The sequence below is a fragment of the Cavia porcellus genome, unplaced genomic scaffold (genome assembly GCF_034190915.1).
Source record: "Cavia porcellus strain 051 isolate PalLab524CR breed Dunkin Hartley unplaced genomic scaffold, mCavPor4.1 scaffold_6, whole genome shotgun sequence".
NCBI lineage: Eukaryota > Metazoa > Chordata > Mammalia > Rodentia > Caviidae > Cavia > Cavia porcellus.
The window spans coordinates 15,193,036-15,205,000 of record NW_026947489.1 but is presented as its reverse complement, the minus strand read 5'-3'; positions in this window follow the sequence as shown (position 1 = coordinate 15,205,000).

The window sequence follows — 11,965 nt, the reverse complement described above, 5'->3', positions numbered from 1 at the left end:
AAATCAGGAAATAAATGTCAGAACTGAACCAAACTTGTGAACAAATGGACTTAGTAGATGTTTACCCAATATTCCACCTAACCACATCAGAATATACATCTTCTTAGCTGAGCATGGGACATTCTCTAAAATAAACCATATACTAGCCTATGGAACATACTTAAATAAATGCAAACCATTGAAATTAACCCATGAATATTATCTGACCATAGTGCAATGAAATTGGAAATTAACAGCAAAAAATCCCACAAAACTGCATAAATTAAATAACACTCTCCTGAACAACCAATGGGTCACAGATGAAATTAAAGGAGTAATTAAACAATATCTATAATTAGACAAAAATGCAGATACAAATACTAGAACCTGTGAGACACAATGAAAGTAGTCCTAAGAAGGATATTTATAGCAGTGAATTGGAAATCAGGAAAATGGAATGAGCACAAATAAACAATCTAATGTTGCAGTAGCAAACAGAATGTAACAAATCATCAAGAAGATTATACACAATGATAAAATGGGGTTAATCCAGGAATGCAGAGATTGGTCAACATACGCAAGTTAATAAAGGTAAAATACCATACCACAGAGATACATATGCACCCATGTTTATACCGGCACAATTTGCAGTAGCTAAATAGTGGAAAACAACTCAAATTCCCATCAGTGCCAAATGGATAAAAAAAAAAGATGTGTTATTTTTATACAGTAGAGTACTACTCAGCCATAAAGAAGGATAAACTTTTATAGATAAATGGATGCAATTAAAGGCCATACTCATAAGTGAAATAAATCAGATTCACTTATGTAAACATTATAGTATTTCCCTGGTATAAGAAACTGAAAGTGAATAAATTTTAAAATGTGTAATAGACATTGTGAAATGGGGAAAAATTGCTCAAAAGGAAAAAAGAATTAGGACAGATAAAAAAGGAAAGTATAGTAGAGAAAAGGGAAAAATACAAGTCAGTTATACTCTTAGTGTCTCTTAGTTCATTAAAAAGGAAGGTTTGTGTTAATATCTGTTGGAGAAATTTTTATGCCCATATCTTGTACCCTGAGGAAGTACTCTAAATATAACAACACATAATGTATTAACTCATCTCCTATTAATTTGTGATGAAATTTTTTTTACATAAAATAAAAAATAAACAAAAAATTTACTTAACGATAATACAATCATGAATTATTTAATCAACATTTAGTTAATGTTTAATGTATTCTCTCATGCATTATTTCTTTTAATATACAAAAAAGTGACTTGCCAGAAAGCAGGTGATTTTAATTCTTTATTTTATAGGCATGGGATTACCAGATGAAAGCACTGTGCTTAGCTTTACAAAAAGGAGTTTAAGGCAGGGTGGTGGAGCCTGCCTGCAATCCCGGCATGCCGGGGGCCGAGCAGGAGGATTACTGATGGGTTCTGTACAGGCTCAGCGAGGTGCCTGCCCAACGTGGCACTGGACAGTGACTCCCTTCAACACTGGCTTCTGCGTTCTTCTTCCAAACCTGAAAATTGAACTCCCTGCTTTTCACCTGTGCATCAGTATTCCCCGTCAGCTGTCAAAATGTCACTCTGCCCACCCTTCAAACTCCATCCCTTGTGAAGCTCAATAAAAGTTCACAGCTCCTTTGTCTACCCTGAAGGATCCTGCACTCTACTGAGGACCTCCTGTGCCTAAAATAAAGGCCTTCCCCCCTTTTCTTTGCTTTTGCTTTTCTATCATGCCAAGGAAAAATTTGTCATTTACGAGTTCAAACCCAGCCTGAGCAACTTCTTGGCGACTTAGGTCACTTCTTGGTGAGACCTGTCTAAAAATAAAAATTGAACGACTGGGATAGGGCTTAGTGCAAAAGTCCTGGGTTCAATCCCCAGTATCACACAACAACGAAGTAATTTTGATTTTTTCTTGACCAACGCATGCCTGATAAATTCTGATACAAGGCAGCTATGAAGAGCCTAGAAGCATCTTCAACTCAGGCTTTGGAGCTCAGGGATAGGAAAGGTTAACTTAGGTTACAGGTTAAAAGAAAGACTGCAAAGATCCTTTTAGTTCATCTTCTAAGTGATAGCAGTGTATTCTGTGCTAAAAGTACAATTAGATATGATGTCCTTTTGCCTGTAACTCTTTCCAGAGTGGCATAGAAACATGCAGAGAAAGGCACATTACATCTTCAAGGTGGGCATCATGGAGAGAGGGACATTCAGTCCACTCATCACAAGGCTGTGAGGGCAGCTCATTTGGTGGATGGGATAGATAATCAAGGGCTCTTCATATGGACTTTAAGAAGGGGAAAACTCCCTGGGAGAAGTGCAGCCATCTGTAACAAAGTGTCTGTCCTAAGTACACCCTGAAGGGGGAATAGCTAGCCAGGCACGACTGGCATGGAGCATCAATGTAAGGCACTGCAGATGAGGTGAATGCATTCACATCCACAGCCGGTGTGATTTCAGCCACGATGAGATGCACTGTGGTGCTGGAGTCAGGGGGTACTGAGAAGGTGAGCTTCACAGCAGTGTTCGGGCAGAAGGGACCAAAGCTTTCTGGAAGACTGTCAGGAGGCAAAGAAGCACCCAAAGAATCACAGGTATGGCCAGTGGAGGGGCACATTTTGAAGGGTGATGGGGCCACGTTTGGAACATTGAGGGGTTTTGTCTGGAAGCGCCGTTGGTGTCAGACTAAACAATTTAAACTTGACAGGTTAGGAGTTAGACAATAGAATTATGAGAAACTTATTTATACCTTGTAGAACAGCAACATGTTTAGTATTTTCTAAGTTAATGTCAAGTAAAGACAAAGAGCCAAGGAGTATATATGTGTGAGCATGTGCATGTGCATACATGTGCATGTATGTGCATGTGTGTGAACATAAACATCTGTATACACGTGTGCCCATGCATGTGGCATTCAAGGAGCTCCCACACCCAGTGCATATCTGTACCAAAACATCAGTTTGAGCACCTAAAGTGTTTACAATTTTTAGTCAACCTCTGTAGAATAGGAAAACACACACACACACACACACACACACACACACACACACACAAAGAAGCCTTATTTACTGATTCCTTGAAAAAAATCAAGAGTTCTGAGAAACCTACAAGAAAAAATGTATTTCATACCAACAAATTGCTATACGAAAATTAAATGTAGACAAAAATAAAAGGGACTTAAAAAAAGTACACAAGTAAAATTTTTCAAAAATTCTCTTTCAGGGGCTGTGGATTTAGCTCAGCAGCATAAGCACCTGCCTTGCAAGCAGGCACTCATGAGTTTGACCCCCCGTACCGATTAAAAAATAAATTTCTTTCTTTGGAACTAATGCTTAATTTAAGAAAACAACAGGAATTCTCTGTGTTCATTAAAATTGCAGCTCTGTGTTTCTCATTCTTGAGGTTTTAATTGGTTTTCTGGCTAATCAGTGTGAAACACCTGTAAGTCAACTGTGACTGCTTCGAGCTCACCCCCCAGTTCCTCTGTGTGGTTTCTCTCCCATTTTGTAGCCTGGTTTGCCTTTTTGGGAAAACGGGCCGCCTTGAAAAACAGAAGCTGCAGCCGGGTGAAGCAGAAGCCTTCCACACTCCCCACTCCTGTGCGAGCTGCGTGGATCCCTAGCGTGGACCCTGACCCATCGCAGGCTGTGGGTGAACTTGCTGACCTCTCCTGTCACTTTGGCCCGCTTCTTATTAAAGTTGTATTTCATGAAATGTGTGAACATTGTAGGTATTACAGGGAAACAGACCCACCGTCTCCCTGGTATTTCACAGTACTTTTCACAGGGCTGTAAGGAAATTAACTGGCCACTTCTAATACCATGAGGCACTCCGTGAAGTGGATGCCAGCGCTGTCCCTACCCTCGCCCGGCCTCCTGCTGCACATCTGGTTCGTGTTAACGTGGCTTGTGCACGTTGGTGTGGGGTGAATGAGCACCGAGCGTGCCCTGCTGAAACGTTAGCGCGCCAAGGTGTCTCCGCTGTGCTCGGTTATCAACAGGTCTTTAGTGCAAGAGGGGCAACCAGGAAATTGAGTTAATATTTATTACTTGATCCCATAACTTGGCTGACCTTTAGCAAATATGGACTAACTACAAAGCTAAGTCCTGAGAGAATCAGCATTCAGGACTGACTCGGTTTTACCATGGCTGTGATTGTGTATTATAATCTATATATGGCCTAATATATGTCTAATCTAAAATTCAAGTGGCAATCGAGAAACCAGTAGGAAAGAACAGCTAGCAAATTCACACATGTGATTTTGATTAAAATTTTCTGTTTTCAAAAATGTTGCCTTAAATGATAGTCGTAGTGACAATGTGCTTCCTAGTAGCTGAAATTTTTTTTCTATAAAAATGTTGGAAAAGTAAGTATATTTGAAACCATGAAGTCTTAAACATTAAATGGTAAGATTTTTCAGTGCTAACACCAGTAATCAATGTTTGAGAATTTATGTTTTTGATAATAAAACTATAAATACCTCCCACATGAATGTATTAAGATTTTTTCATTATTTTAAAATACTAGTGTTACAAATGTCATGTCATAATTACTTTATTTAGACAGATTTCATATAACTGGGAAAAATAAATTTCAAATACTCATAAAGGGAAATGTACTGAACCCCAGTATTGTTCTTCCCATCTTGTTCTGTCTGATTTTACTATATTCTATTTTGTTTGATAGTATCAAGTTTGAGGGTATAGGCAATCACTTTGAAGGCAATAAGATTTACTATGATGCCCATTATGGTTTGACTATTATCTTTTTTTGAAGTCCTGTAAGATCTCTAGTGTAGGTTTTACTGGTCTTGTTCTGTACTTTTTTGATCAATTCTATTATACCTGATGTTATAGGCAACTCTTTTTAAAAACAGCAAGAGGCACAATGGTAACCACTTTTGATCACCTGGTATTCTATTTTTGCATCATGTACTATGCCCACCCTTCTGTTCTAACCGGCTCTGTTTTGTTTAGTCACGTTTCATTTTATTCTTTTCAAAAAAAAGTAATAAGAACTGTGGGAGTAATAAAACCCCAAAAGTGTAACTATTATTGTAAAAAAGAGAGGAAAGGAAGGTGGTCTAAGGAATATAACTGCATGTATGTTTGAGTGTGTAGGATGGAAAACCATATTATTGAGCTTTTGTTGGATCATTGAATGGAACTGTCTGCAATCTCACTGCATGAATGTCCACTTTATATGCTTTAATTTTATAATTTGGACAATTGTTTCTAAGATGACATATGTAACCTATTAACTAGTGCTCTTACTGTATTTTTTTTCTTGAAATTCTGTATTACTTGTACCCTTTTACTGCTTTATTTTTTATTTCCTTTCTTTTTTCTCTTTAAATAAAAAAAGAGGAAAATGTAAGAGAAATAGCACTTCATAAACTGGTACAACTACTACTCAGGAAAGTTGGACATTATGTGTTAAATGCTGAGAAATTTCGCTATAAAGTGATGAAGTCTAGGATCAAAGTTACAAAAGCATGAGAGTGGATACATTAACCTAAAATAGTAAAATTTTGAACACAGCATCCATGTACAATTTAATTATATGGCTTTGTTAAATACACATACAGTCACCAACGATGCACATATTAGTGAGTTTTTCCATTTGGCGAGTTTTATTAACCTTATATCCAATGAATCAAAAAGGCATATATATTCTCTTTTTTACTTAAAAAGATTTTCTACTGTTAAAAACCAGTTTAATCTAAATTACTATAGGTAACTATTTTAGAATATGAATAATTATTAGGATTCCACTTAAACAGTCCTTTAAGAATTAGTTGAGTTTATAATTTTGGTTTATCAAAAGAAGACTCAGAGACAGAAGCAGTCATACAGTAAAGAGTGCATGGCAGTCAGATTTCAGAAGAGCTGGCTAAATAAATAATGGAGAAGGATATTAAAGGGGAACAAGCCAAAGTATTAAGGCGTGCAAATAATATTTCTCTGTTTAAGGCAAAAAAGATTTTCTCATATAAATATTGTATGTTCCTATGTGAAGACATCTTCTATCTTTAAACACCAACAGAGCAAGAATCAGGAACAAAAATGCTTTCAGATTTATGGGAAATGGTGAAGGTTTCATTATTTGGGGTCCATACCAAGTCAGGTATCTTGCTATGCTTGGTTTATCTCAGATATATTTAAAATTTTGGGGGTTTACCCATGGTTTATGAATTTATGTTGGAAGCAGTAAAAGTATTACTTTTTGCTTCTCTAGTCTTCTCATAGTTTCTTGTCGAGTTGCAGATTTGACTTTGTACATTGCTAGGAAATTTTTTCATTTTGTGTTATTAATTTGATAAAATGGTTTTTAAAATAGTTGGAGTATATAGAAATAAGAAAAATGTTCTACAATATTTTAAAGCTGTTTTTTTGCATCATTAACAAATCTAGGAACATAGAGTATTAAACTGAAAAGTTGATTTTTGTGTGGAAGCTGTAAATGACCCCAGAATTGTGATTTACTTGTGTCAAAAGTATTTTACTGACCTGACCAAGTCACTGAGATTGGAAACACACAGCCATCTTACTGACTTCTGGAGGGTGTAGTTGTCATGCCTGTTTCATTCACAGATGTCCTTTGTTTGTTAATTTTTACGCCTGCCAGGTAAGACTGAGATTCTATAAATGTGAGTTGTTATCAGATAGCTTTTACTAGCTGGATTTTGTAGACATCATTTGTATATATGAAGTATAGTCTCTAGTTCTTAATAACCACAATGCCTGACCTTAAATAAATGAGTTTTTAGGCTTTCTTACATTTAAATTCATGTGTGCCTAATTATATTTCAACAGAGAAGAGGATAAATTATCACTGGTTGGACTCAGTCAGACTGTGTCTTAGTGGAAACTCCAGGAAGATGTGAAAAAGAGAGATTGAGAGATGGAAGCAAAATAAAATCAGTGTTTGCATGAAAATGAGACTTTTGAAAAAGCCAATTTCTCTATCAGTTCCTCCCCTGCAAGGAAGAAAAAATTAATTCATAAAATTATTAAATTTATAATTAGATAATTCATAGAGAAAAAAACAACCTTTCTAGACAATGGTCATTTGTTTTAATTGGAAATATTCAAGGATTTATTATTTGGAGAAATAGAATCAATGCAGGATAGAACTTTCATCTTGGGTTTATCTCAGGGTTTTCATAGTGCAAAGCTTTTTTTCTCATTTCCTAACTATGGCATGTGAAGTATTTGGTAATATTACAAACAGGGCAAAATATCAGTTTTTTTCTTCTGGAGTGAAAAATGCTTTTCCTAGAGTCCTTTTGGGCAAAAATGTATTATGTACCCACTATATGCTCTGTATGTTTTAAGCAGAGTTGCACACTCTTTTTGCCCATTTATACTGCTGGAGACAGTTTTTCTGTCTTAAGACCAACTATATTGAGAAACACACTCTGCTCTGAGGCATAAGAGATGCTTTTCAAATCTCCCAGGAGTTATGCAGGGCTAAAGCGTTAGCCCAAGTCAGCGTAAGAGTTGAAGCAAGAGTTTCTGTTCGTGCACCTTTTTAAGAAACCCAACCTACAGAACAGACTTTGTTTTTAGTATATGTTCCTTAGGAGATGTGTTCAGTGCATGACATTCTAAGGCTGTGTGTGAGTGCACACCTGGGTTCCAGCAGCAGGAGAATTCCCTGGCATGGCTTGGCGGTGGGCTGACTGTACCTGGGTCTTGTTTGACCTCAGGCTTGACCCAGAAGCCAAGACCCTTTTGATCATGTGATAAGTCCCACAGCGCACTCTCTGTCAGGCAGCTTTAGCAATATGATGTATCAAAATACATAAAATCTTTTTAAATTTTAGTTCCTCTTCAACTTGGAAGAATTCACAAACTTACCACCTGAATATTGACTTGCATTGCCTTTGACAAAATAAAATGTTTCACATTTTGAATACAGATTTTGAAGTGGTTAATTAGTCTTTTAAATTTGCTTTCTGATGGAAAAAGGTTTAACACATTTGTTTGAAACTTAAGTACCCCATTTAAGCTGAGACCTACAGAGGAATCTTAAGGGTTTTCTAACAGTCTTCTAATTTCCTACTTAAGTGGACATTACAGATGATGGGGGCCAGTCTTTGGATCAATCTCCTTTCTGACTGCAGGGAGCTCTGGAATGTAGTCCAACATTACAAGCACATCTTATTTGTCCAGTGATTACAAGCTCTCTCTGTCCCATCCAAAACATTGACCAAGGCAACTGATTGAAAGTTAAACATAAATTTTACTTAAAGTAAAAGAAGAAAAAGGAAGAGAAAGAAGCGATGCAGCCTGGGATGGGTCACTGCAAAAACAGGAAAAAAGCAAAACAGGAAGGTCTCAGCGACCTCAAGGTCAGTGGCTTCTGTCTTTCCTACTCTCTCAGATGATTCTGTGGGAAGTTGCTCTTCCTATACGTTCGAACAGTGACTGACAGATCACATTATATTTTTCAGCCTCTGTTCCAGATCTCTGTAATTAAATGACAGGTTATATTCTGTTTTCCAGGGAGCCTATCACACCCTACTCTTCTAACTCATTCTGCTTAGGGGCCATTTATTTAGGGTCTACTAATGTAGACAACATTGCACTGGTTTCTTCAATGTTCCATGCTGGTCAGTGGTTTATCCTCCTCTTTGAGCCCTCTTTGAATTTGTTGCTCCACCTCGTTGGTATGGTCTAGGCTATTTTTCAAGTGTGTGAATGTCAATGTCAAAGCTGAAGGCAGACTTTTTCTTCTGAGAAATCACTGCTGACTGCTTTGCCCAGGCCTGGTTTCTTCGTTTAGAACTCATTTGTAATGAGAATTGTATATTAGGCAAGGCACAGGGAAGATATATGGACAAACAAAAGTCTCTGTCTTTATGAAGTTTATGGAATAGAATCCATGGTAAGCTGCATTTCTCAATATAGATAGGAAATGAGAATCCCAATTTATACACTAGAACCTGGATTTTTTTATAAGATCTTTATGTCTGCATCTAAGTTCTGAAGCTGATCTTGGTTTTTGTGAGGTTGTGTGAGGAAAACAATACAAGATGACAAGCACACAAGAAGATAGGAGGATGGAGGGTTAGACTTCATTGGCTCTCCACTAAACCTTCAGGTGCCAGATCTCCATCTTCTCTCCAGCCCTCGGCATATTTCTTTTTGAACAAGAGCAAGACAACTTGACCTATCCTGTTCTGGTTTATTCTAAACCATGAGTTGAGTTTTTTAGAAAATTTAAGTGATTGATTCACTCCCTTTTCAGATCTATGTTTGATCACTTTTAACAAGTACTCAGCTTTCAGTTCACAACCCCCTCTCCCAGTGCCTGGAGTGATCCAGGTTCCTGGTCATCATTAAAGAGAGCTGGATTTTCACCTTCTTCATTTCTAGTCTCCATCTGCACCCCGCTTCTGTCTGCCAATGTGTGGCTGGGTATCGAGCAGGCAGCCATACCTACGTGGCCATTTCTGTGGCTGCCTCTGGTTATGGGGCCTCTACTGCACGATCTTGCACTCCAGCCCACTCCCTCCTGGGGAATAATCTGCTTAACCCTCCTGTGTTTTCATCAGCTTCCCAGAAACACGGGGGTGACTTTTTTTCTGTATCACAGGGGAACAAGCAAGGCTCTGTGTCACCTCCTTGGGCTCAGTGCCCCTCAAAACTCCTGTAGGCACCATCATATTTCCACGCAGCACCTCTGGAGGTAGAACTGTGCCTTCCTGAAAGTCTGTCTCTCTGTGTCCATTGGCATCTGATGTAGGAAGAAATAAGACACTTCCTGCTGTTAAAGGGAAAGGCTAAATGCTTAGTGTAGAAATATCTCCCTCCTCTCTGTCTCCCTGACTCCTGAGTGTTCCACTGAGCACCAAGATTGGTCATACTCCAGTGTGGAGAAACTTTCTAATACTGTTATTGTCCTGATCCAATGAGTCACTTATGGAAATATCAAATCTCTTTTCTCCAGTTTTCTTTGCCCGTGTTTTAAAAGCCTTTGGTGTCCTAAGGAAACCCATTTCTCTGCCAATAAAGCTAAGTGTTTGCAAACAACAGTGCCAATATCTGATTATCTTTTAATAATTTATTATGCTGATCACAAAGAAATGAAAAATTTCCTTGACTGCTAAAGAGGAGGATAAATGAGTACCTTTGTGGACTCAAAGCAAAATCCTTGGGACAAGCTCCCTGAGGTCAGTGTCAGGGTCTGTGTCTTATGATGTAGCTGTAGGTGAAAATAAGTAAAATTCTAAGGCTTCAGAGGGCCTGGTAAATGTCACATTTAGAGCCAAGAGGACAAATTAAGGACACTAACCTGAACATACCAGATACCTAGACAGTGTTCTAATTATAATCCTGTCAGAGTCCATGAAATAATAAAAGGAATAAAAAATTCATGAGATTTTCAGGAGAATGGATGGAACTGGAAATTATTGTGCTAGATGAAATAAGCCAGACTCAGAAAGCTAAATGCCCCATCCTTTTCCTTATGTGAGAAACCTAAGAATATAAATAAATGGATAAAATAAAGGAGTCATGATAGAAAACTGAAAGATAGGTCCTTGGTGACAGGGGAGGGGAATAAAAGAGGGAGGAGAAAAAGTAGAGGAGAGGGAGGATAGCTATGCACACGTACCAGTTTGCCAAAATGGACATCACTATTCCATAATATAAACATTCACTAACAAAAAAGCATTTTGCAAACATCCGGCTGTAATGACCCCCAACCTCCATCTGCTAACTTCCTTCAAATCTCCAACCCCACTAAATTCTAAACCATCTTGAAACTGCTGAACTTTGGATTGTGGACTAACTAAGATGCCATAAATTTTGTATTTCATTAAAAAAATTAACCAGGTAATTTAGTGGTCAGAAAGACAGTCGAAAAATCAGACAATGGCATCTTCTGAGCTAACGTTATAATTCCATTCTGTGTTTTGCTCCCCGCCTCACCTTGCAGCCATTCACTGAGGAATTTTCAAGTAAGTAAACAATCAATTTAGACCCCAAAGCTAATTGGAATCAATAGTTAATGTTTCTTCTCAACTCTCCAAATTAATTACAAAGTGATGTATGCTCATGTTGATGCCGACTATATAGATTTTGATCTAAAATTTCTCTCCAGGGGCACCTTGCAACAGGAGACAGCAGTGAATAGTTTGTCCTGTTACCCCTCCTCCCATCCACCTTCTTCCTTCTCACCCCTCGAAATCTGCTGTCAAGGGCAATGTGAATACTGAAGGGATGAATGAGCTGTACTTGAGATATAAAGAGCGTGCCTAGAGACGCACTCTAGCAAGCACCAGGCAGTCATGGCAAAGGCAAAGGTCATGAGAGTGAGGGAAGTGATCTTTCCCCTCAAGACACTGTCTTCTAAGCTGCATCTCCTCCTGCTATCATGGCTAGTGAACCTTCCTTAAATTAGCAGAAGATGAAGGCACGGTAAGCACAGATGGAAGCCACTGGCAAGAAGGATGAAGGGCAGAACCTTGGCCTTTTGCTGTGGAGCCTTGGCACGGGACACGCAGAAACTTTCTTGTAGAAACTGAAAAGCATTTTTTTTCCAAGGGAGCCACCAGCAAGACCATGGGCGCACAATGGATGCTCAGGACTCATGCGTTTTATAGATCTTTTCCTTGGTTGTCCAATACAGGAATTGTATTAAATTTAGTTGCTTCTAAGTCTGTTTGTATTTTGCCCTATTTTTCCACCTATAGCAGGACAGGGAAGAAATAAAGAAATGAAGAATAAAATTGTTACAGTAGGCTTTCCTCATGGGAAAACAGGAACTTGAAATTGAACCAAAGTCTTGTGTTTTGTCATTCTCCTAGAGAGCTGGGAGGCAGTTATTGAAATATGAGCAGGGACAGGTGAGAGTGTGGAGAGCATGGGGTCTGATATCTTCAGCAGAAAGCCTGCTTAGCAACTGTTCCTTACTCCTCTGGGTCAAAGAGGTACCTTTTCCCTCCTCCAGTTCCACAGT